The sequence below is a fragment of the Ambystoma mexicanum genome, chromosome 3p (assembly GCF_040938575.1).
Source record: "Ambystoma mexicanum isolate Mex_15411 chromosome 3p, UKY_AmexF1_1, whole genome shotgun sequence".
Classification (NCBI taxonomy): domain Eukaryota; kingdom Metazoa; phylum Chordata; class Amphibia; order Caudata; family Ambystomatidae; genus Ambystoma; species Ambystoma mexicanum.
Genome location: NC_090925.1, coordinates 772,514,863 through 772,541,544, shown reverse-complemented (window position 1 = coordinate 772,541,544; position 26,682 = coordinate 772,514,863).

Genomic DNA, 26,682 nt, shown 5'->3' with positions numbered 1-26,682 from the left:
TCCAGACCCGCCCTAGCATTACCGACAGGGCCATTGGAAGAACGACAGCATTGGCTACAGAGAAGGAGACGTCGACCACAGCTGACGACATTAGTGTCACTACACCCGAACACCCCCCAGCCTCCCCAGAGACAAGTACTGAAATAGACACTGGACACTTGCCCACAACCCATCCCATGGTCACGAGATCGAAAAGTAAACAGACTTCCGCCGATTAAGCCCCAAAACCCCCCTACCCTCTGCCACTAAGGTTACCCCCAATTGAAGGACATTGTTTTGTGCACACACACATGTAAACACTTGTATGTTTTCTCTTTTTTCTCTCGCACATGCAGGTACTGTGTATAATTGTATTGTCAAGAAAATAAGTGACTAACAGTGTACATTGCCCAGGAGTAGATGCTACCCACGGATGATAACTACCCTGAAGCCCTATCACACCAATTTGTATATCATATAAGAAGGCCAAAGTACCTAAAAAGAAGGAGGGTACGCGTCTATTACACCGCATTTGTTTTGGCCATAGAACAATCGTTTCCCCATCTTCAACAGCACTTACCTGCTCTAAGAGATGGATCACTAAGGTTGGCGTGGGAACAGCTCTTCGCCTGGGCACTGAACGACTACTTGATAGGGAGAGCTTGATAACAACAACTAACCATAATAACAAGCGTATTGAGAATTTTCAGGCGGCCAACTTTAACGTCGCAAGAATAAGCTGCCGGACTGCAACAAGGTAAGAGCAAATGCCGGTGAGACTAGCTTTTGTAATAAAAATGATAGGAGTATTGGTCATCACTGGTCTATTGGCTTCCTCTGTATGGCAGAAAAGTTATGCTATCAATATTATGGCTGCACCCAAACCTAACGTACCCCCTCCCATGGCTGCAACAGGTGGGACATCAGGTGGTACTAGCAACCCTCCACATAAGGGAAATAGAGTTAAACGCAGCACATACTCAGATAATAAGGGTATTGATAATTACATAACAGATTCAGCACACGTCTCGAACAACATGTGGTACCAGCACATGACCCAAATAGGCAACAGACAACAGAAGACAGCTGTTATGTTTGCTCACTGATCCCATACGCCATGAGCGCTTCTCGAACATTCGTAGCCACAGAAATAGAAGAAAAGACGGCACGATGTATAAATATCTGGCACTATTCCAAACGAGGGGGCGATTTCAAGGAACAGTGATGAGAATGGAGTGGAAAACAAGAGACACATACCCGTACGAAAACAATTCCCTCAAGTCATATTTGAGTTACCACAAGAGCAGTTTGAATGCCGAAGTGTTCAGATACATGACAAGTGGCCCTGACAAGGGAGAAATGAAGAAAGTAACACTACAATACCTACCCTGTGATTGGTACGCCACCGAAGTTCCTGGTACACAAGGCTGTTGGGAAAGGCCACTGGTAACAATAACAGGGAAGGTGTACATGAACAATGATTGGGACATAGGAGTGGTCGATAGCAACATGGTAACAAGAGAAAATACTACCACCATAAAGGAACACAATGACAGATGTTGGACGACATGGGGCAAATACGTACCCCTGCTGACATGGATGGAGAAAGATGAAGACCCAATAAGCATACTACCGCTGACCGCGCCCAAGTTATGCTACCAACAAAGAGGAGATGTGGAGGTGGGATACAACACCAACTGTGCAAGCGTGTTAGAGTTACCAGTGGGGGGTGCAGGAACGGCAGTGATAATGGATCACTACTGGGCCTGTGGAAATAAGGCATATCACACCCTGCCCCCGTTGTGGAATGGTATATGCACAATGGTACACATCAATGTACCATCACTAGTGGTGCCCCAAAAACATGTGAACATGGCCAACATCCCCAAAATGGATGAAGGGAACAAGAGGAAGAAGAGATCGGTACAATCACAGAGGAGGGAGGACAACGACAACAACAACAATTATGTCCTGAACAGGAAAAAGAGACAAGGAGAACCCCTGACAGGAAACTACTTATGGGGAAGGTCAGAAACGGCACTCACTTCTATCCCACCAGAACACAGGTTATTTAGCAGAGCTGCTATGTTCTTCTCGTCAATAATACACCCTGGACTGCAAGCTTATGCAAACGCTAAATGGCTCCAGATAACCCGATGGGAACTAATGATGACCATTAATTCGACAGTAAACGGATTCAACGCAATAAAAGAGGAACTACGAGCGGTGAGAATGGTAGCACTACAGAACAGATATGTATTGGATCTCCTCACAGCGATGGAGGGAGGAGTTTGCGCAAAGATAGGACAATCATGCTGCACATTTATTCCTGCTAACGATGCCGACAATGGTACACTCACCGAAGCAGTATCACAACTGGCCCAGATGCACTCCAAAATGATGGAAGAAAGCAAAGGAGTGAAGAAGGATGATAGCTGTTTTTCATTGTTATGGTCATGGATGCCATCATGGCTGTCGGACGGGCTGAAGATTATAGTTGGATGCATAATACTAGCTGCAGCTGCATTGATTATAATAAGGTTTTGGAAGGCCAGGAAGGCATGCACTACAGACGAGATGATCGAAAGGTCGGTATGCACCCCTTGATGCCAACTGATGATGACCAGCACACAGACACCATAATAAAGGAAAGAGAAAAACTACGCAGACAGATCATCGCCAACCACATAGACCCACCATCCGTAAAGCTCGAAAACCCAAGAAACCCGAGGAGCTATATCGGAAGATGGGTATACTGCAAACCGGGAGGAAATTGTGTGTATATGTATTGGTCATTTGAGGACCATGTCAACCACTACGGACACCTGGGAGGAGTGACTAAAATATGGAGAGTAAGAGGAGATAAAGAAAAGGATATGTTTGTGGTCGACAAGTCGACCAGAGGGGGGACTGAAGTGGGAGAATGGGAGAAAGACTCCCCCCAATCTCCTCGCGCCCCTGGCCCAGAGGATCGCGGCCCAGACACCCACCACGAGATGAATTAGTCTATCTACCAGACGACCAAATACCCTGGTACAGGAACATACGGATGTGCCCACCAGCCTGCCCGCCAACCTGCCCTACTGAAGCCAACACCTGCGGCATGGATGAACTCGACTAAGCCCTTCAACAATATGCACCTACATCGTTAGAGATGCCATGACGACCTAGCCAACTGTCAGAACACACGTGCAACCATGCACACTGGACACTCAAACACCAATCCACACGAAGAATATACTAAGTGCTATGACGTAGGTGACGGACACACCCACTGACGCGCATCTTTATTATTTTTCACATAGGTTCTCCGAAATGCAGAAACGCAAGACGCACAAAGCACTCGTTTACATACTTGCCGACGCTTCTCCCGACCCTTGCATCGTGGTGAAAATACAACGAAGAGATGACACTGCCTATGAAGCCATGTGACACCGCAATATAAGTGCCGTGCATTACACATCCCCACCTATGAACTAGGCCCAAGTAGGCCACAAGCAAAAGCCTCCATCAACAGTGAGCGAGCAAGAGTACAATTGCTGACCCTGCAGAACGAGCCCAGCGAGAGCTGGCAGCCAAGGGAGCGATGTTGCAACTCGTATGCTACCAGCCGACGCCAAGGTCCCACCTGTAAGCAAAACCAGGCACGCAAAGGCAAATACAACTTTAAATGTGCAGAATTCTGCCTCAGCCACGGTCTCTCCTCACGTGGCCAAGCCAAACCTGACAAGGAGCCAGACCCGCGAGGAAGAAGTCGCCTGGGTCCCACGTCTGGGACACAGGCTGCAACAATGAAATGGCCCAATGGACACCTACAGTGATGGGAAAGGTCTGCTCTCAGGCCTATGAGCAAATCCACGCATTGTCTGCACGAACACATAGTTACATATTGTTGCAAATGACAGGTACACCGCGAGCTGGGAACAACGATGGTCCCAGGCTGGGGGGCTCACGAGTTGACCAATCAGAACATGGGGGCACTCATCACTGACGCCACTAACATTAGCCAATCATTAAGGGTCTTCGTATAACAATTTTCAAGCATCTAATAGAAGGGACAGTCCAAGTATACCACCTGACTGACCCTTAACCACTAACAATCTTCTCTATATGTATGCTATGTTAACCCTACCACTCGAGGAACCAATCCGGAGTGGCGATAGGTTTTTCGCTAACTTTCCCAGGTGACGCAAGTAGCGCGTCATACTGAGGCAAAAAGGGGCCTGCGAGCCCCACGAATTTTGAGAGTCTGGACGGACGCGTACGATCCTAGACCCATCCCTGCCGTTGTTCAATAAACAGCAGAACCACCTTGCTTCTTGTGTGTGTCTCATACTCATTTTTGGGAAACACGGGAGGAGTTGGGGCCTCCCAGCCGGAGGTCTGCGGACGGCCCAGCCGACCCCGGGAGAAACTCCCTGACAAGTTGGAGGCACTCAAGACTTGTAATCAGGTAGAAAATAAAAATGGTAATACCACAAACCCTCCTCTTTTCTCGCAGAGCCAAAAGCAAGACTGCCAAAACAGCAGACGTACACTCTACATAACCACTTTAAGTTACATTACTTTGAAACTGTGCATCCTCCATTGACAAGGGGAACTCTGGTTTAAATGAATTGGTGTCACAGGTGAGGGAAAATATAGAGTAATCAGAGGTCTATTTCTTAACTCCCGGATTGTACAAGTAAAGCGCCCTGATGCCTGCGGGCTGTCGGCGCGTTATAAATAAATAAATAAAAAATAAATAAAATAAAATAAAAGCGTACATACAAGGGGTAAGCTCTTTATGCTTTGCTTTTACCATTGCTGCGCGGGAATGGCATTATAACTGAAAATGAAGGACAGTGGGTAACCACCCACAGTGATAGCTTCACACTTATGAACAGTAATGAAAACTCTATTATTTAACGAAGATTCATTGCAATGTCAAGGGCCAACATGATCACATGGAATGGTAAGTACTAAGTGCAATTCATAGTAAATAGTGGAAAGCATTATTTAATAAGGTAACAGGCAGACCACAATGGCCAATGCAATTCGGACACCAATTGGTCCTTAACTAGGGTGAAGTCTATGTGATTAAAGAAGAAAAGAAATGTAAGAGTTGAAATTAGATTTTAAAAAACTATCGACCATCCTGTGATCTAAAAAATAAAAAGAATCTCAAATAATGTTCATAAACCCATGCAAGATTGAAAATGAACAGAGATTAAAAAAAAATTAAGAAAAGTTTCAAAAAGCGAACCTGAGAAAAATGTACAACATCCAAAATGGAGGCCAATCCACTGTTATTTCAAGACAGGGGCCCATAGGGCCAAGAGCACAACACAAGAAACAAAAGGCCCCTGAACTCTTTTACAAAATCGAATTACTGGAAATTTATTTTTCATTTCAGTGAGACGTCAAACACTGCATAATGTTTAACAACACAATTTTAATCAAGAAATCATTTGTAAAGTCAAAATGTGTCAGAACAATCAAGAAAAATGTCAGAAAATAGATTGAACACACATACAATAATGGGGGACATGGCAATGTCTGGACAAAATGTAACAAATCTTGTTATTCTCCCCCCTATCCCTCACAAGACGTATTATTTATCTAGTGAGAAGTACTACAGCCATTCAACATCATACGGCCACACTCTCATTCATACTAACACATGCTAACAAACAAAAACACATGTGGAGGGCAAAAGGTTGGGAAGTAACCATTACAGAAACAAACCCAAGATAGTTCAATTGTGGGCTCCACAGTCCGGTCAGCCCCCTCCATCTGTTATACAAATGCTGCAAGCACTGTCAATAATGAACACTCTGCTTCATTACTCTGTAACATGTGGCGATTGAGAGGGTTTAACACTTACGTCACAGTTATTTGTAAAGGAAGGCCTCAGACAGTTGGAAAAAGTTGATCTCAAAGAAATCATCGACGTGTGCCTACTCGAGTTTCGGCTGTCACTCTGACAATGGAAGTTATGGTCACAAAAGGCCTTCTTCGGGGCAAAAAGATGGCAGCATGGAAGATAGTCGAACATGCAGTCAAGAAAAAGTCTTGTGAAAATATTGGTCCTGCACAGGGCTTGTTGCATGGCCTGCAGGATGGTCATGGCTAGTGGCCTGGTAGTGTTGTAAAATATACAGCACTTCGTTGGTGCTGAGGGTTATTAGGCACCTGACCTTTTCGAAGAAGCACATTCAGTGGTTAGTTTCAAACTGTACTATTTGCACAACATGGTGTTTAAGCAATTTACTGTGATGTGCATTGTGCATGGAAGGATGCTTGGTTAGTTGTTATGTGAGTGGTTTGTTTGAGTATATATGATGATATGTTTATCGATTATGATCTATCTGCCTACATATTGTTTTTGTATATTGTTTTTAAATGCTTTTTGCACTAAATGCTCATTGAACCTTTGCACTTTTTGCAGTGTTTTCAATTGAGTGCTTTCAGTAAACTGTGTATTGCTTTAAAATCATTGATCAAAATAGCTTGGTTCAAATGTGCATTGGATTGTTTCATGTTTATTGTTTGTAAAATATACAGTGATCACAGCCAAATGCCATGGAAACGACTCAAGTCTGTGGCATTGGGAAAAAACTATGGTATAACAAAACCCTTGAAATTCACTGAAAAAACATTTGTTAAAGTTTTGTTAAGTTGACCAAATTTATTGCAACAAAACCCCGAAAACTGGGTGCATTTGGAAAGTGATGACCAGCTTAACTTGGCGTGTTACTGTTGCAAAGCCCATGAGCGCATACATATTATAAGAGAAGGGATTCACAATGACATACAAAATAACATTATGGTGGACATGGCATTATGGGGGGCAGCAACGGGGGCGCACCGAGTTAAGCTGTTCGGGACTTCTCAAATGCGCTGAATTTAAAGTTTTTTCAGTTATATATAAATATATATATATGTATTCACAACACCAAGAAAGTTATGTTGGGTTTAAAAAGGTTTGAAAAAAACACTTTCATCTGAAAATCTTGCCCATTTGAGCCAAGTCACACATTCCACAAAGCCACCTAGTGGCCATCACTGGAAGTTCACCTCCAGTCTGAGTCACAACAGCAATGCATTGTGGGTATGCAAATGTATGTAATTTCGTTCATTGATGTTGGGTTTTATATTTGATTTTTATCTCTGTGTGTAGAATCTTATTGTATTTACTATGTAATGAAATATTGTTTAATGAGATTGGTGACAATTGGGAAGCAGATTATTTGTTTGAATTTTAGCCGAGGAATTGATGAGGATAATAATAGTGACACCCCCCATTTTGAGCTTCCTTTGGTTTATCTAATATATGTATTTTCCCACTTTGTAGGAAGGCATTTATACCCCTTAGTGGGTCTAGCCTTTGTGAGATTGATGTCTAATATTGCGATACTTTAAACTGGGGCATTCAATAATAGTTAATCATATCCAGGCACACCAATGACACTCTAATTCAGAGAAATTTCTTTTTACTCTTGTTTTTCCCCATCTCAGATGAAATCGCTAATACATGTAATCATGTGTAGTTCAACAACGTTCACTTTTTAAGTGTGGTTACAATAGCTTGTAAGGCATATAATAGCCTGGGTGCAATCCTTACTTTAATTGCTCCGTCCAGCCCATTTAGGAGATGAAAAGGGGCTTTGTTTATGTAGGTAAGATCAGATAACATAAACACAATGATTTACTTTCAATCTTGTGAAACAGGAACATTGTCCAGATGCTAAACTGCTGGGCGGATTGAAGGTCAGTATAAATGAGAACAATATCATGTCTATACCAAATATCCCTCTTCCTTTTCTAAAAACCATACAAACAGTCACAAGGTATACAATAAGAAACCCCAGGCAGCAAAGGAAACTGGCAGAGTATCCCCGTCCCGAAACGGTGGGCCAGAGCACAGAAACTGCAGAGTTTTTATAAGAATTTACAGAAAGACCGGCATACAGAAAGATACAGTTAACCAGTTACATTAATAATTAACTTCCTAACAGAACACCTTCCGTCCTTGGAGACCATGGCTTTACAGCACAGTGCAAGACCTGTATAATTCTGTTCAGCCTACCCACCTGATCCAGATCACCATCTTCAGGGGATCTTTCCATCACATGTAATAAGACTAGATCGGGTATCTAGTGCCCACAGGATCACTTATCCTGTTCTCAGGCGGTAAAACATGCCTTCATTGCTGTCATTTACCACATCACTGGGCATACCTCCCCTGACCAATACCAGCCCCCACCCCACCACCCCAAGCAGAGGCTAACATCATACCCGCACAGTATCTGGGCTTCAACAGTTTCCTAATGTGTCAGGACACTTTTTTATGACTAGTCAGAATAGTAAAGAAGATTGCAGATATCCTTGTCTGGCCCTACTGACCAATTTAGTACTGTTACACTTATGATCATTAGTGTGAATTATCTCACATTCAAAGATCCCAGTATGAACATGCTATGCAAAGGCAGAATTGCATCTCCTGATAGTGTTTTGCGTAGAAATTGTCAAAAGAATAGGTCAAATGCTGTTTTTGCTCAACAGGGAGTAGGTTTTCTTTTATCTTTTTACTGCAGGCCCTGTGTTCGAACAAACTCACTTGTGCGTATTGTGTGATTCTTTTCCACCTAAACTGGGACACTTCCTAATACATCAATTTTGTCTACGCTGATGACATCATAGTAATGGACCAAACACAGATAGCACGTCAAAGACTGCTCAATTCTCTTTGTAATTATATGAATTAGACAGGTGAACGCTAGTGCCTCTGCGGCAGCATACACAACTAAACCTATCAATGCCTGCAGACACTTCCTAACTCCGGAGAGCTGTATTACAATTGCCAGAGCACTTATTCTATCTTGGATCGATTATTGCAACCATCTCTTTGCAGAGACAACCGTTGGCAATATTCAAAAGCTCCAAGTCATACAAAACAACGCTTTAAGAGCGGCCCTGAACATCCCCAAAAGAGAGCACATCTCTTCTGACAGACGGAACGCCCACTGGCTACCGGTCCAAGACGGCATTCTGTTCAAAACACTATCATTCACTATGCAACGCTGCTCCTCTATACCTCTCCAGCAAAATGAACAAATCTAAATCCAACAGACGCACCCACGCACACCTACTCACCATCCCTAGATTTAAGCCGGCTAAGGCAGGGCGCCGTAGCTTCCCAGTGGTAGCCACCAAACAATGCAATGCTCGCCCACCTTTGCTCCGAACTGAACCTTCCCTTTGGGCCTTCCTCAAAACATGGCTATCTTCGCATGAACCCAATCACCTGCAGAATACGTTACCTACCTGATAGGACCAATGCCCCCCTCACCATGACTTACGCTACTGGCCTGCGCACCTCGGTAACCAGCAACCAGACTCACTGCTAATGTTCTGTACATCATTGCCTGTATTTTCAACCTGAATGTACCTAGCGCACAGATGCCTTCGGGCTTGGAGCACTCTACAAATGCCCAAGAAATAAATAAATGACATACAGTTAGAAATCAATTAATCTAAAACGAAAATATTAATTTGTAATCATCGCCACAACCATCAGTTAAGTTAAAATTTAAATGGCATATTAATAATACCTAACTTGACTGTGTGAAAAGTTGGAAAAACTTGGGCTGCTCTATTGACTAAAACATATCTAACCTAACGATCTTTAAAAAACGACATTAAATATGGGAAATGTTCCATTCTCCTGCTTCTTAAGTTTTACAGAGGTAAAGTTGTGCGATATCTAATTTAAGGAGCATAGACTAAATCAGCCGTAGTAAACTGGGAGAAAGTGGAAGGTAGTATATGGCGACATGCTTTAAATCTGCCTAGAGGAATGCCTACTTCCATTATCCGATACAAATTGGGGTTGAAATCCCTACACGCCTGTATTAATTAGAAATTATGGGCCTCATTACGAGTCTGGCGGTAACCGAGGCGGTAAAACCGCCTGGTTACCGCCGGACTCGTATTACCATTCCGCCTCCGTGATTCCCGGAATTACCGGGGCATTACAACCCCGGTTTTCCGGGAATCACGGAGGCGGAATGGTGTTAATCCCCATTCCCATTGAGTCCTATGGGACTCAATGGGAATAGGGATCATGGAAACACCGGCAGCATCTCGTAATGCTGCCGGTGTTTCCTCGTCCGCCTGCAGGCGGGCGGTGTTAAACCCGCCAGGTCAAACCTGGCGGGAACATCACCTCCCGCCTGCAGGAGTCGGGATCAGGCGGTCCGGAAACAACGGTGGCGGCGGGTTTACCGCCACCATTATTTCCGGGCCGCCTGATTTGTAATGAGGCCCTATGACTTCTTTATTCAAAACCGCTGACCCCACTGTGGCTTCTCTGTTCTCTAAGTTGAGAATTCTAAAGGAGGAAAAGTTATGTCTAGTGTTAAACAAATGGGTTTTAAAGATGCAGAACTTATTAACTGAACTAGATAATAAAGTTCAAGAGTGGGTAGAGGCCCCTTCAGAATCAGAAACACGTTCAATTTGATGGATTGGATAAAAACTAGATCCTCAAATATGAATTTTTATTCGATTCTCCTGTATTGTAGAAATAGCAATAGGCGTCCTCACTTTCTATCTAAGAAAGTCTCCCAATAGAGCATGGAGGATGAATTTTATCAGGCTCAGCTTTAATGTACACCCCCTCCCCTGTGAAATCTTATGAATTAGATCAAGGATTTTGGGCATCTCAAGTGGCTATAGATTTTCTTGGAATTAATTAACAATAGAAACTTTGGAACACATGCTCTTGGTCTTCAGCCTTCCACCTTCAGCCCAAACGCCTTGCTTCCTTTTCTAGATTTTTGTACCTTGTCAACACTATGGGCCTCATTACAAATCTGGTGCTCTGGAAATAGGGGTGCTGGTAGCAACGTACTGTCACCCTTTTCGGACCGCCAGACTACAATAATGCCTGCAGGGGCTGGTGCTCCTGGCAGGCACGCCAAGATACCCTCAGGTGAATGCATGCGCTACAAATTCAATTACATAACAAACATAACCATTAGTAACGGTGCTGGTTCTTTCGTGTCCCCATTCCTGTTAAGTCCTATGGGACTCCACGGGAATGGGGACTTAGACTTTCCGCCACCTGACATCCCAGCCTGTTGCCACCTGGAATATCCCGGTGGCACAGGGATGCCAGGGGGCAGAACAATTTTAAGAGGTCAGCGGCAACCCTGTGGTAGCACAAGGTGAGTTACCGCCGACCACGTAATAACTCCCTATGTCTTCCAATAGTATTTGGTCCTCCATAATTAGTGGAATTCAGATGTCCTTGAATATAGCAGCAATTAAATTTGTATTACATATTTTAGACTTGTCATAAGGTGTATTTATTAAAGACTTTTGTTAGTGCTAAACGGACGCTGGTCTTTTATAATAAATTTGTGAAATGAATTTAGGATTTTGTTATTGTATTTTGTAGATTCTTGTTTTTATTATTGTGATTTTTGAAAGGTTTGTACAAACCACATAACACAATAAATGAAAACAATTAAAAATAAATAATCTGGAGCAAATTTCAGTAATGTAACTTTGTGTGATATAATTAGAGTCAAAGATCCTGTGACTTCACATCTTTTCATGTCATGTGATGTCACTTCCTGTGATGCCATCAGGACCACAAGACCATTAACTCTGCCGATGTGGAGAGTGGAAGACTATGATTCTGCTTTTCACAAATTGGCATTAACATGTTGAATTGAAACTCAGGTGGGACCAGATGAGCTAGCCCACGATCAGATAAGCATCCATACCAGAAATAGTATGGTGCAAAAGCACCACTGGGTGTGCAGTACTCCCACCCTTGAGAAGATAATAGGGTTGGCAAAGAAATTAGGAGACACTGAATAGTGTGGAAGAGCATTGAAGCAGAAAAAGAAGGCAGAAACAGAAGGGCGTCCTGTCGATGATATTGAAAAGAGGCCTCACAAATACTATTCACAGAAGAATGTGGGAGCGCAAGTACTTAAACATGAATAATCTAAAAAAAAAACAGTGTTCTGTCCATAGTTATAGAATTAATGACCCACAATGGCCAACTTCGGGCCCTGCACTATTAAGGCAACCACAACACAGTGTCAGAAGACAACCTTGCAGTAATACCTCTCACCAACAGGTGTGAGACACTCCGGTTCAGAACACCTAATGGGTGAGGATTCAAGGCATCAACAACGACAAGCTCACATGGTTGGCATCAATTATCACGCATGGGAGACACTAAGATAACAATGGACTTTGCAGCATTGATACATGAGTAGCAGAATTTGTATTTGCCACATCATATGCATGCCAGTAGGCCATTCCCAAGAGTGAGACACATTGAGGTAGCATTGGACATTGGAACATATTTTGCAGTGGTCATTTTGTATGCAGCCAAATGGGCAGAAGTCCATTCACAGCCCTAAGAGTGCACGGAGCTTGCAGGACACATGCCTACATCTGACTTAATGCTTTAGTGTACACAGTGTTGCAAAGCACAATGCTTAAGGTTGATTAGACATTGGAACTGCATGTGATAGTATGACTGGGAAATGGAGACAGATGTTTTATTTCGAAGAATTGAAGGTTGGCTGCAGCAATTGAATTTTAAAGATACCTGTTAACAGTGTTGGACTGTTTGTGGGGTGAATGCAAAGCAGTACACACTGTTTTCAAATTGTTTGTGAATCCTTCATTTCAATGTGTTTCTACGGTGACATGGTTAATTTATTTAACCTACTGGCTCACACTTTGGGGTTGCATGTGCCTAATTTTGTGAACATTTTATATTCAGCAGTTTGCATATGAATGATGCGTATCTTCTTGAAGTGTGAACCCCAGAACTGCTGCAAGAGTGGCTTAGGTTCAATGTCTACCATTCCTTGTTGCTAGATGTATTCCTCTGTAGATAATGTGGATGTCCAAAGCCTGCATCCCAGGAATATTCTTGCTTTATTCAACGAAGTGTAAAGTTAAAATTCTCTTTTTTTGTTTTTCTAGGAGAAAGAATCATCTAGTGTGGGGATTTTTTTGCTACTCATTGGCGCTGGAGCCACCCTCTGATGAAGAAGTCCATGCAACTTTGAAAGCTAATGCATTATACCACCCTGTCATAATATTTTGAGTTAGTCCAATAAAAGGTTTCAAAACCTGGATTTTGCCATCATAATAAAACTAGCCTTGATTCAACCCTTCATTGCCTGCTACCTTATTTCAGCCCAAAACAGGTGGTCCTAGAGCAGATACATAGATTCTGGTCCAGAATACCTCTGCTGACATCTGTGACAATCACCGCCATTATTTGATTGAAAGAATTGCAGAAATGATTCCAAGGACATGTCACAGTGAAAAGTGTATTTGATTGGTCCACTGTTTTCTTGTTAGGTGTAGGTTCTGGAATATCTATCCACTTTGAATTTGAAAGCAGGGCAGTGGTCTAAACTATATTCTAAAGTTATACAATAATTGCTCTGTCTCTGATTGCGCCTCCCACAAATTCTTCAGATGGTTGATACCTGGTTTTGACAGATCACACTTAACTTTTTTACAAGTTAAACATTTATTTGTTCAAACCACTGAAAATATTTTCAACAAGTTAAACATTTGTTGAAATGCACTAAAAATATCTTGCAATACATAGTTCTTCAACACCTTGAGCCTAAACGCGTTTCAAGCACAACTCTTTTTCAGGGCTCTTTGATATGATATGTCATTTATAACACACCTGTACACAAAGGTTGCTAGACACGACTTTGGGAACAATATTCGATAAGAGGGTACTGGCAATTAGTCTAATAGTTGGCAAGCATGTTAATTCACATGTTACAAATAAAAATAAATATAAAGTTATTGTATACCCAAACATGGATCACATAAAAATGAAAATAATATATATGAATTGCATACATTTTAAACACAAAACAGGTTATATGCATTAATTGAGATATAAGGGGTTATATTACATATTGATTGTAAATTGAAAAATGAACACCAAAATAAATAGTTTTTGTATGTTGGAAAACAAACATACGGTACATGCATTAAATAAAAAAGAATAGGAAGAATATAACAAACAGAGAGGTGGTTTAAGTGGAGGGGGGTGGGGTGGAATTGGGATGGAGAAAGAACCAAGAGATTAGTTAGTACATTAGCATTGCAGTACTGTCCGTTTTTCTTGATCTAGATAGAAAAACCTGATCTTCATTTTAAATTTCCTCAATATCAGCTTCATTATCTGCATGAAAAGATGTGCCATTCTCCACCTTCAATTGTTGGGGTTATCCAAAAACTGGGCACTGGTTTGTGCTTGTGTGGACTTATTAACTGGTCTCTCTTTTTTGTTTTCATACAAGGAATTAAGTCACAGTGGCCCTCATTACGACCCTGGCGGAGTACCATGGTGCAAATTGCACCATGGTCAATGGCGCAAAGCTGCCAATTCCGCCAGGGTGGTAGGCGGATTTACCGCCCCATGCCGACCTTGGCGGGGCGGTAAATCCCCAATCCCCATTTACCCTTCACCATTCCCATTTTTGCCCCATAGGGTATAATGGGAGTGGGGAAGGCGTTAATTACGCCACCGTAGAATACGGTGGCGTAATTAACAACGAGTCCCGTAGCGCCATGGATTTTACCGCCTGCTAAAAGCAGGCGTAAAAATCCTCCATGGCGCTACGGGAACTCGTAGTACGGCGGAGAGGTACGCCAGGCACTACGCCGGCGTAATACCCTCTCCGCCATGGTCGTAATGAGGGCCAGTGTCTGCTAAAGATATCCAGCTACCAATTGCACTGTAATAGCTTACTGGTGGTACCTATTATATTCTCAAGTTAAAACATTAAACATTTAATATTTCTCAAGCCGAGGACGGAAAGAACTTGGTAAGTATGTCTCCATATTTTGGCAAGACTCACTTGCAGAGATCTTTATCTGACCATGTTCAGCCCAGCTTCCCATTTGCAAAAGGAACTTTGGGTCTTCCGTGTGGTGATTGAGGGATTGTTGCATTTGACTTCATAATGTGAATCTCCCAGTACAAAATCATATCAGATAAGACGACATCTTATGAAATAGATATGAGAATGCCAAGGAAATCAGAGGCCCTGACAAATTACAAGGATTGTGTTTTTCATATTTGCAAGCAGATCCATTGAGACAATTAGAAGATTAATTGGCCATGTCTATTGAAGAGAAAATGTACTCTGAAGAGCAGGAAGGTTTGCGTGTCTTAATAAATTTGACAGTTTTGGGGATGAAATTGAAAGGTTAGAAAGTACGGGTTTTTGGCTACCCATTATCCAGTATATTCAAATCATAAAATCAACAACTTTCCATCTAAATCTGTGTGGTCCTTGCCTAGCTATGTAGTGAAGGCCCCTGAGGTTACAGAAAAAGAGCACTGCTGACCTGGAGAGCTGGCTCTGTGTAAAAAAGCAATCACCAAATAAAATGCATATATTCAAAATGCCCACGCTGGCTGGTAGAGAAAGCTCACAGTATTATTCCCAGTCCCTTCACCCCACAGTTCTCTATAATAATTGGTAGAGAAGCCGGGTTCCCCACTTTCATGTTTTAATCTGAAGAAGAAAAACTGAACAGTCCACATCACTAAAAAGAAGACTAAACTGGAACCATAATTACATTAGTTACGGAATGCTGTACATTCTAAAAACAGTTTATACTTGTTTTGAAGTCATAAAAAAGCCAATAAAGGAGCTCACTTAACTTGAGATGACTCCCATGGCCAGTTACAAATGTATTAAAATTATTCTCATCAATATAATTATTATTACTAATAATAGCAACACTATTACTATTTTTTATGTTATCTTTGTATCTATGTATTATTATTACCCTCAACATCACCTCTCTTCAAACAGCCACTCATTAATAATCCCTCCTAAAAAAAGAATTACACTATTAGCAACACCAATTAAGTGGCAGTAAATCATAAAATGTATTACCTTGGTTATGGCTGGTGCTCAGACAGGTAGCCACTCACTCTCCGCTCATTAAATACAGAGCACAGGGTTTAGGGGTCCAACTGGATAACAAACATAAACGATCCTCTTGCTCAGAACTAAACAAATAAACTAGAACTAGAAAGTGAATGGGGTTATCAATCAAATGATGACATTCAAAAGATAACACTCTCTGTGATCTAATACAATGGTACTGACTTATACCAGAGGGGTTAAACATGAAATACTCGGAAGATCTCACATATCAATATAGCAGGTCTTCCCCTACAGCCAAACCACCCATGCAGAGTAGCAGAATGCCAAGCATTAAGATGACATCACACAGGCCAATGCTTCTGAGGGCGCATCATCGCACGTCATAATGGAGAAGACAGGGGTTCCGAGAGCAAGCAACGCCCCCAGCCATCATCACTGACTGTGGGTGGCTCTGGTTTCGAAACGTGGTCAATTGCCTCTAAAAATAATTGTGAGGTTAAACTAATTTTAAAGAATGCTGCGAGCTTCCTCTGGCAATCGTGTGAAAGCAAACATACCAGATGGGGAACAGTTAGGGCCAGAGCCTGTCTTTTATTTGAGCGGTAGGGACGTCTCTAAAAAGCTAGCATTATTCTCCCCTTAGAGAAATATCCTTGGAAAAAAGACAGTATCATTTTAACATAGGATGAATGCCAAAATATATGTAAGAAGGGGCTGCAATGCAGCGGGCACTGTCAAAGGTTTAAGGAACAATGGATTAAATGCTAAGACATGGATTGGCTGAACTTGGTTTCCCTGAGATTTTTAGGAACTTCTATTTGTAGATCTTCACAACATTTATTTTTCCAAAAGTGCCCAACAATTAAATGACATTATTGTTTCCCTAGTATTAGGGAGGCCGGCAACAGATCCATCCCTGCATTTAGAGCACAGTTTTACTTAAACAATGGTAGGTCTGTCTTGCTCATAGCCTCTTGCCAGCCATTGTTTATTGTAATCGTTATTGTTTCCTGGTCAGCCTAAATCTTCCTGTAATGTGCTAGGTCCGTTCTGGAGTAGCAGATTTATAGCCAGGCACTCTTGAGGAGAATTTCCTCACTCTGACGCATTTGAATTGTTGGCGAGTAGAGGGACTTCCATTGACAATGAATGGCTGTTGAGGATGAGAACACTGCTGCGTGTTCTTCCTGGGGTTTGAGAAGGATAAAAGGTGCGCATCAGGCCTGAAAGTGCGGGAACGGGAGTTGACAGGAAGTCAAACTGCTGTTCCCAGGAACTTCAGAAAAGGGGCAGAATGTGGGAGATTTCTACAGCGGGGCCAACTAAGAAACAATTTAAACCCACAGGAGCCTTTGGATTGTATGAGGAACAATATGCCTTTCAAAATACCTCTCAACCTATGCACTCCCCGGGGCAGGTGAAATCAGGTGTGTGTAGTAATCTTCTTGTCAGAATGTGTCCATGCATGAATGGAATGTCAGTGTGTAATCTTAGTAGAGCACTGGGTGAGTGCTCTGAGAGTGATGGTTGGAGTGAGAGCTGGCTGGGGTGCAGCTGGTCCATTGGTTTGTCTGAGTATCTGTCTATATATTAAGTGTCGAGGGACGTGCCTATGGAATTGGAATAAAGGTACTAATATACAACACAGAATCCAGCGTGGTACTTCCACACAGGAAACCAGGCTAGTGTGCTTTGTTGGTGTGTGGTGGGTGAAGGTGACCACGTTGCAGTCAATGGGAACTAATCCATTTTTGAATGTTGGTGAGAGCTTTCCCCCGGGCGGTCCAGCCCAATGACGTCTATGGAAGACAATGATAAGCAGAGGGATGATAATATGTCCAAAGTGGATGACACCCTCCAAATGCGACTTGAGAGATATGGTAGAAATGCAGAGATATAACATATGTTGTCTGAATTGGTCTAAGTTAACCGTCACCACTCAACTATTTACATATGTTTGAGTGGCTTGTGCGTTGTTTTACCACCCACTATTTCAAATTGTTGCCCATCATTGTTTTTACAAAAAACAGTTTTTTCGGCCTTGTACTGCTATGCTGTAAACAGGCCCTTCTGCCACTGCCTTCACCTGCATAACTCCCAGTTTATCCGGCCTTTGTTTCCCCGTGTGATTACCCCCATCCCCATGTGCCTCTGGGGCCAGCCCCTCTCTCTTGAAAATGGGGGTAAGAGGACGCCTTCAAATCCTTGCCACTGGGACTCCACCACAACTCAATTGTCATGTGTTACCCTGCAGAACTAATTGTATGGGGTTTTACCCAGTTTTTCTCAAAGGTTGTGCTGTAAAACACATCATTTCAACACATTATGGGAAAAAAAATGCTTGGAGTGAGGCCATGTCCCCAAAGCAGTCCACCTTGGAACCGAAACTCTTGCTAAGATTGGTCCTTTGCGCTAACTAGAGGGTGCTGCACCATGATCTAGAATCATTTTAACTGGGGGCACCTGCTCAGAATCCCTCGCTCCAGTTGATAACTAAAGGCTGCCTCTGCTACTGACGTCACTGTTTCTCATGCCACTGGCCAGGCTGCTTGTGGAATGTCCCTCCTTGACTCTGGCAGCAGCCGATTGCAGAGACTGAAAACATACGAGGGAAAGTTCCTGTGACATCATGCAGAGATTTTTCGCAACATTCTAAAAGCAGGATAGAAGAGTAGAACATAACATGGGTGTGACTTCACAATAGGTATGAGCCCCACTGTCCCACCTCCTCCCTCACACACCATCAACCCAAAGCACACACAGACACTTATGGGTGAAGGGCATAGGGATATGGGGAAGAGGAAAACATAAAAGGAACAACACACAGGCAACTCAACCCTGATCATTGAACCCGGCAGGGTGCGCAAAGCAGACCAACACAACCTACTAACTGACACACTCTGGCCCGCCCTGCCAGACTGTGTGCGCGCCATATCCTCTATACTAGGGCCGCCAGGGGATAAGCAGGGGGACACTTTGCATTTGTGAGCAAACGCCACTTTTCTCCTTAAGTTAATAGGTGGTATTAGCATGTCCCAGCTTGTCATGGCCTAGTGACCGCCACCAATTTTCCCAATACCGCCATGTAGCCCTTCTCTTCAAGTGCCTGGCAGCATGCTCACCAACCTTTGTGCAAACCCCTTCATAGAAAACCTACTTTGGGGTCAGTATTACCCTCGGTCCATCTTTTGGGTTTGTCTACGCCCAGTAACGCACTTGTCGTTAGCACATCTTTCCCTTCCACATCCTCAACCAGGTTTTGGGATGGGAACTGCGTCACAGTTTTAAAGTTGTACTCCTGCTGTTGAACCGCCCACTTATCTAGGTGCGGGGTAAACCGAGCTTAATCTCTTAGTGGTCAAAACATCGGTGAGCGGCTTATGGTTACTTCTAATGGCATAAGGCAAACAGCAAAGTGGGGTTCGAAAATCTGATATCAGATAATCTCCTCTCAGCATCTTTGGGTACTCTCGAAGCAAAGGCAACAGAGCAGAAGCCCCCCCTCTGCCACTGAGAGAAGACCGCTCCGAAGCCTGCTTCACTGGTGTTATAGGCTCGGCCTATGCCATCCCATGGTGGTTGTCGTGCACTAGGGTGCACAACTGGCAGCACAGCACTAGGGTAACACAACTGGCAGCACAGGTGGAGGGTAGGGGGGATCCACACAGACACCAGGATTCAGTGTTGCTGCAACTGCCGAGCAGCCGCTGTCTTTCTACTTCTAGATTTTATCCATCAGGGGTGATTATTGGATACCGACATTACTTCATCTTCTCGGGTTGAGTATGTTGTCACGGGTTAGGATTCTTCATGGTTTGGGTGGACTTGTCACAGTAAGGCTGGTTTCACAGGGACTTCGCCGTGATGGTTTATACGCTTGGTCACATCACATGTGACCATTCACCATGTGAGCCAGAACGCACCCTCGCGTGTAGTGCTGAGGTCCTAACAACTGGCATCTGGATTTGCAAAAATCCTCCTTCAAAAGCTCAAAGTCACACTGGCATTCATGGCACCACACAGAATATGCACGTTCTTTCAACATCACTCTCATGTCTACTTGGCATATGCTGGACCACATTTAATTTAATATTAGGTCATATCCAGGTTATCCCTTTGTTTCAGGACTGTAACAATACATCCACCAGCCCCCTCCATGACCAGACGCCCTTTTCTTCAATAGATGCACCAGATATGTGATACTCTTAACCTCAATTCCATATTTGCAATAGCGCCCCTTGAACACTATATGCCGCCATATGGCCGCCACCCACTGGAACGGACTTCCCTCTCACTTATGAATGATCGAGTCCCACCAAGCTTTCCGCAAAGCTATTAAAATTAAACTTTTTGTTTGAAATGAAAATGCTATCAATCTGTAACAATAAGCTTCGTATCATGCATCTGTATGTAACTATAGCTGTGTTTGTGTAACCAAGAGACCTCTTGTCACCTGTCTAACCTTTGAATCAAAATTCCAACAAATTCTTGTAACAGTGCCTCGATGCCCCCGGGCTGCAAGTGCGCTATACAATTGCAAATAAATAAATATGCACTCACTCTTCATGTTCGGCTTTGGGTCGGCCCACACCAGAATGCGATTGCTAATCCATGGTGCTTTGCATTCGTTGTGAAGGGGCCCCTGAGGGACCCTCGGATGTGGAAACAAGGCACAGTCACCACACATGAATAGATACGCCAGACACGAGGTTCTGTTCCCAAAATCTAGGGTTTATTGCAATACAAAGAAGTCCCAGTTGGCCAAGTGGTCCCACAGCCTGCGACGTGTGTGTAACAGACCTCGGGGGACACAAGAGAGTGCGAGACATACATCAGTTACATATATACAAACGGAGCACCTTACAATCAGCAATGACACAGTATGACACATTTGATGCCGCCCTCAATTCATTTCCCTTTGAATTAGGGCCAATGATTGACCATCGTGACAAATATGACACCTTAGACCACCATATTTAGTAACAGTTTGCAATCTCCAGTTTTACAGACACCATTCTTTGTTTGCGAGAACACAGCGTTTCTGTTTTTCATGGGCAAGCTGCGCGTAGGAGACTGGCACATACCAGGCCTCACTATCTCTAAGTTTTGATTCTCGCTCTAGAGGTCAGCCCGCTCTCTGGGGCCTCACTGGGCTCAGAAAGGGGGGCTGTAAAGAAGATCATAATTCAACTCTTTAAATGCTAGTTTCGTACATTGCTATTCTTTCATGAGACTCGCTGGCATTCATGTACTGATTAAATGCCTTGCTCCTTGTCTTCAAGGATATGTGAGGGAGGGAATCGGGCATTTCTGTCTGGCTCTCCAGTGTAATGTTTCAACATGTTTCTTAGCCTTGGATCATTGAAGCGAAATAATATCTACAGCAAAGCAGTTTTACATGAGGCAAAGTGGCAACGTTAGAGAGAGCAGAGAGAGAAAACAAAATGGCGATTCTGGTCATCTTAAAATGGCTTCATTCTAGTTGACATAATAGCTACGTAATAACTAATGACTAATGAATATATATTTTCTTACACTGTAAATGAGGCGGTTGGTCTTCGGCCAACCAATTATCATTCATTTCCGGCCCCTCAAGGGGTGTTTGGTTTTTCTGGACTGACAAACCCTCCTCTTGGCCGTAAGCCAAACGTCTCATCCATACATTGCATCCTCCTCCGACCAAGTATTTGGATTAGATTCGGAATCTGATTCAAATTCGGACTAATGTACACTTGTTGTCTCCTCGTTATTATTATCAATATCAATCGCCACGAATTTGTTAATGGTTTCAGATTCGTTACTATGGCGAGTGCTTGGTCTAGTAAATTTTTTTCGTTTCATCATTTGTACACACTCTTCGCTAATTTCAGTACATATTATGGGGAGACAATGTATGCAACAACAACGTCACAAATATTCCTAGGATTGCTACTAGGATTGCAAATAGTTTCCATCCCCAAAATCGCAACACTTCCCAGAACCAGGAGTTTATGTTCAATTCCCAACCGCCTTCAGGGGGGTGAAGATCAGAACTTAACACATGCAATTTTCTTATCGCCTCAAAAATCGTGGGGGAGGAGTCACTTATAAATACGCAACACGCTGATCCCACAATTTTGCAAACACTGCCGCTATCAACTAAGATTATATCAAGGGCCATTCTATTTTGTAGTGACATTAATCTAATTCCTTTTTCTTCAAGAGTCATATTATATAATATATCAGTGGTTCCATTTATTGTTTCTTCTAATATCCTAGACAGTCGTCTTATGAGTTTATCGTTGGGCCCCAAAATGACATGAATGATTTTGCTATGTCCTCTACAATCAACCCGTCTTCAATATTACGGCGAGGTTGTGACCTGGTCAATTTGGTTATGTCTGATGTTTTTAAAAGAAACACCCCTGGAAACAGAAATCCCAAATAACACGTTCCTAGGTAGCCAAGGATATGCTTTTTCTCCACATATGAAATACACAGGATCTCCCACATATATTGGTTCCACTTCTTTATCAAGGAATGCTATATTCCTGGATCTGGTAAATGTTCCTACCTGGAAAGAACCCTTTTTCTTTAAACAGAATGGGACAGAATGAGGGTTATAATTCACTGTATATGCATCCTTATTCCCCTGTGGGTTCATGTGGAACATGATCACAGAGGTTTTATAAGGTACAGACAATCTATCCTGTGGCATTATTTCTGGTGTAATTAATCTTCTTTTGTGGAACATGGAGCAACCCACCGGTTTCATAATCACTTCCTCGAATTCATTCATATTTGTTTTATCTAGTTGACCAGTTTCACTTTCGTTCCATTTCCCATAATATAGGGCACTCAGAGAAGCATAACATGCAGAAGTTAAGGGCAGGGGCTGTGCCCTAACCACCATGATGCGGAAGGTGGGCACAAACCTAACAATTATTCTTTCTTAGGATTGAGTGTGTCATATTCATTATTAACAGCAATGTGTTGTTCCCATATCCTTCCCTATATCCTTCCCTATGTTTCTCTTCCATTAGGGACAAGGTATAGGAAATCACATGGACTGGGCTTTCCGTTGTGGAAATGTTCATCATGGGCAAAAGTACTTCAAGAGGGTGCGTTTCTTCTAGGTACCATAACACTGTTATGGTCAACACTGGGGCTAATATACCCATTATGCACATTACTATGTTTAGACCCAGCATACAATTCTTTTTACCATGTCCTTTTTTCACCTTATTATGTACTAGGTTTGACTCTCCATCAGCATTGGTGCAAGAGGGGGCATTTACTGGTTCCGCCATTTCTTCTCTCGTCCTTCTTCTTCTGCTGTGCTCGTCGTGAATATCTCTTGTTCATGTGCTTCCCAGGATGTTGAAAAAGTTCAATCAATGTCTACAATCTTTTATGCCAGTTCTCTGTCTGCCTGGATTGCCTATTCATCTGGCAAGGCCTCCATGCATTTTGCATATTGCTCTTGAATTTCAGAGCAGCTTCCTTTGTACCACGTGTGCCCCGCTTGTTCACTCGGGTTCCTGACGCATGGATTTAGCACTGAGGAGTTGCGTTTCGTGAGCTGTCAAACTTGCACAACTCTTACGCCACCCTCCTCTAGGCCTCCGGTTCCCACTTCATCCGAAAATAGGAAACAGAGGCAAGAAATTCACCAAGAGATGAAAAATGTGATCACTCCTTCTTTCTGCTCCGCAAGTTGTACCAATTTGCTCCTGGTACCGTGTGATCAACAAATAGTGCGGGTGCACTTCCGGTCTCAAGCTTGAAGTCAGTCTGGGGCACAATGGCAGGTGATGATGGGTGCCCACGCGACAATGCAGGCTGTGGTGCAACAGAAGATGGTGGGCGCCACAGAGGTATGCACTTGATGCCAGCCAGCAGAGATGCAGAATCTGCTGGACAACGTTGAGGCACTCTTTGCTCTTCTGTTTTTATGGCAATTTCATCAGGCTTTGTTTCAGGATCAGGCAGTTTCTGTGTCAAGGGACTGGCAATGGCATTTTTTGTTTCTGGAACCGCTGCTATCTCTTTCTGGTCTTTGTCCCCATCAGTTGACGTGTCGAATGGCGATGGGATTTTCTTGGCGTGCGTGGCATGAATCCATGCCTTGCGTCCATCCACGCGGAATGCTGTCTGCGTGGTTAAAAGAACCTGGTAGAGCCCACGCCACCTGGGTGCCAGCGATGTTTTCCGCTCATAATTTCTGATGAGCACCCAGGCTCCGGGCTCTAATGCATGTCCTGGGCCAGTATACCGCACCGGTAATGCCTCCTGCACCTGCTGATGAATCAAACACAGTTTTTTTACTAACAAGTTACAATAGATGCTGAGTACAGGGTATTCTACCTCTCTCATTCTTTTAGGCTAAGGTGCGCACCACACATTCGCCGGTCTCCCCATTATTATTTCATAGGGAGAGAGCCCAGTTCTGGCCTGCACTGACGTTCGCATACACAGTAACGCTATTGGTAATGCATCTACCCAGCTTAATTTGCTACATGCACAGATCTTACTGATTTTGGATTTCAAAATTCCGTTATGCCGTTCGATAAGACCGGCCGAACTCGGATGTCTCGAACAATGGAATCGTTTATCGATCTGTAATCCTGCACACATCTGCATTATCACTGCACCTAAAAAGTGCGGACCAGTGTCCCACCATATGACACGGGGCAGACCAAAGCGAGAGAAATACCCTTTTAGCATTACCTTCGCCGTGCTCATGGCTGTGCAATCTTTCAAGGGATATGCTTCTACCCATTTGCTAAATGCACATATGATCACCAGAACGTATTTCAGATTTTGGCATCCCTCCATTTCTACGAAGTCAAAGTGAATCACTTCGAATGGCATAGAGGGAGGTCCAAAACTTCCTGTTGGAGTCACTGTTCCTTTTCCCACATTGTGCTGTAGGCACGTGATGCAGTTTTGCACCAGCCTCTCGGCATTCTTTTTTATGAGTGGATTTTCCCAGACCGTGGCTAAATGTTGGACTATTTTCTTCGCACCGATGTGTGTAGGACTGTGAGTCATTGTGACCATTGCATTTACATAAGCATTTGGCAACATCCAATTCCCATTTTTCTTGTCCACCCAGCAACCCTCCAAATCCAGTTCTGCAGAGCTCTTGGCCCATCCCTGTATTTCGTTGGCGGTAGCTTCCGCCTACATTTCTTTAACAATCACAATTCCATTTTCTATCATGCAGGGCACTTCCTCCGATTGTACTGTCAACATTTTTGTACTCAAATCAGTAGCAGTCTGTTTCGCAATCTTGTCTGTAAATGCGTTTCCTTCTCCCACTTTACATGTTACTTTTTTATGCGCCTCGCATTCCACTATTGCCAAGTGTTTTGGACACGTAAGTGCAGATAGTAATCGCACAATCAGAGGGCCATGTTGAATTCTAGCCCCATGGGATGTTAAGAAACCTCTCTCGGCCCATAATCGGCCAAAATTATGAACTACGCCAAAGGCGTACTGGCTATCAGTATAGATATTTACGCTCAAGTTCTCAGAAATTTAACAAGCTCTTGTTAAAGCAATTATCTCTGCTGCTTGGGCGGAGTTATAAGGAATTCTTTTACTCTCCACAATACTTGTTAATGTTGTAACAGCATATGCGGCAGTTGATGTGCCGTCAGGTAGTTTAAAACAGGAGCCGTCACAAAACAGTTCCCCATCTGGTTCTTTTAGTGGTGTGTCACTCAAATCAACTATCCCTTTTGTTTCTTCCTCAGTAACCATTAGGCAATCATGGGGAGGCAATTCAGTCCCACCACTATTTTCCCCTGGCATTGGCATTAATTCTGCTGGATTCAAAGTGCTACACCTCATAATTTGGATGTTGAGCGCGAACAATACAATTTCATATCTAGTCAATCTAGCAGAGGTGAGGTGTTGCGTCTGTGTTCTATTGAGTAGAACATCTATGGCATGTGGTACCATCAAAATTAAGGTGTGCCCCAAAACCATCCCTTCTGTTTGTTTCACTGACGCAGCAGCCGCTGCAACAGCTCGCAAACATCGTGGTAGTACGCGCGCTACAGGGTCCAGTGCAGAAGAAAAATAGCCGCACAGCCTTTTTCTTCCACCTTGTTCCTGTGTTAAGACAGACAACGCGCATCCTTCGTTCTCATGCACAAATAGCCTAAAAACCTTTTCATAATTCGGTGTGCCCAAAACTGGAGCAGAACTCAAAATGGTTTTTAGCGAATCAAATGCTTTCTGACATTCTTCATTCCACTGCAAAGGCATCACAGCATCCTTTTTTGTTAACTCCACCATTGGTTTCACAATTAAAGCGAAGTTCATAACCCATTGACGGCAATAAGAAGCCATCCCTATTATGGCTCTCATACCTTTCTGTGTTGTTGGAATAGGCATACCAGAAATACTCTTTATTCTCTCTGGTGTTAATCTTCTCCCTTCCTTTGAGAGTAGGTAACCCAAATAAGCTACTTCTTTCGGACAGTACTGGAATTTCTTTAGGCTTGCATTATGGCCATGCGTGGCTAGATGAGTCAACAATAGAACAGTACCTTTTTTACATATCTACTCCGTGTCAGCAGCGATTAGTAAATCGTCAATGTATTGTAACAATACACAGTCTGCTAGTAATTCTAACATGTCCAACTGCTCTTTCAACGCTCTACTGTATATGCTCGGACTTTCAGTATAGCCTTGTGGAATGCGTGTGAATGTGATTGATCGTCCTCCTAAAGTGAAGGCAAATAAATACCTG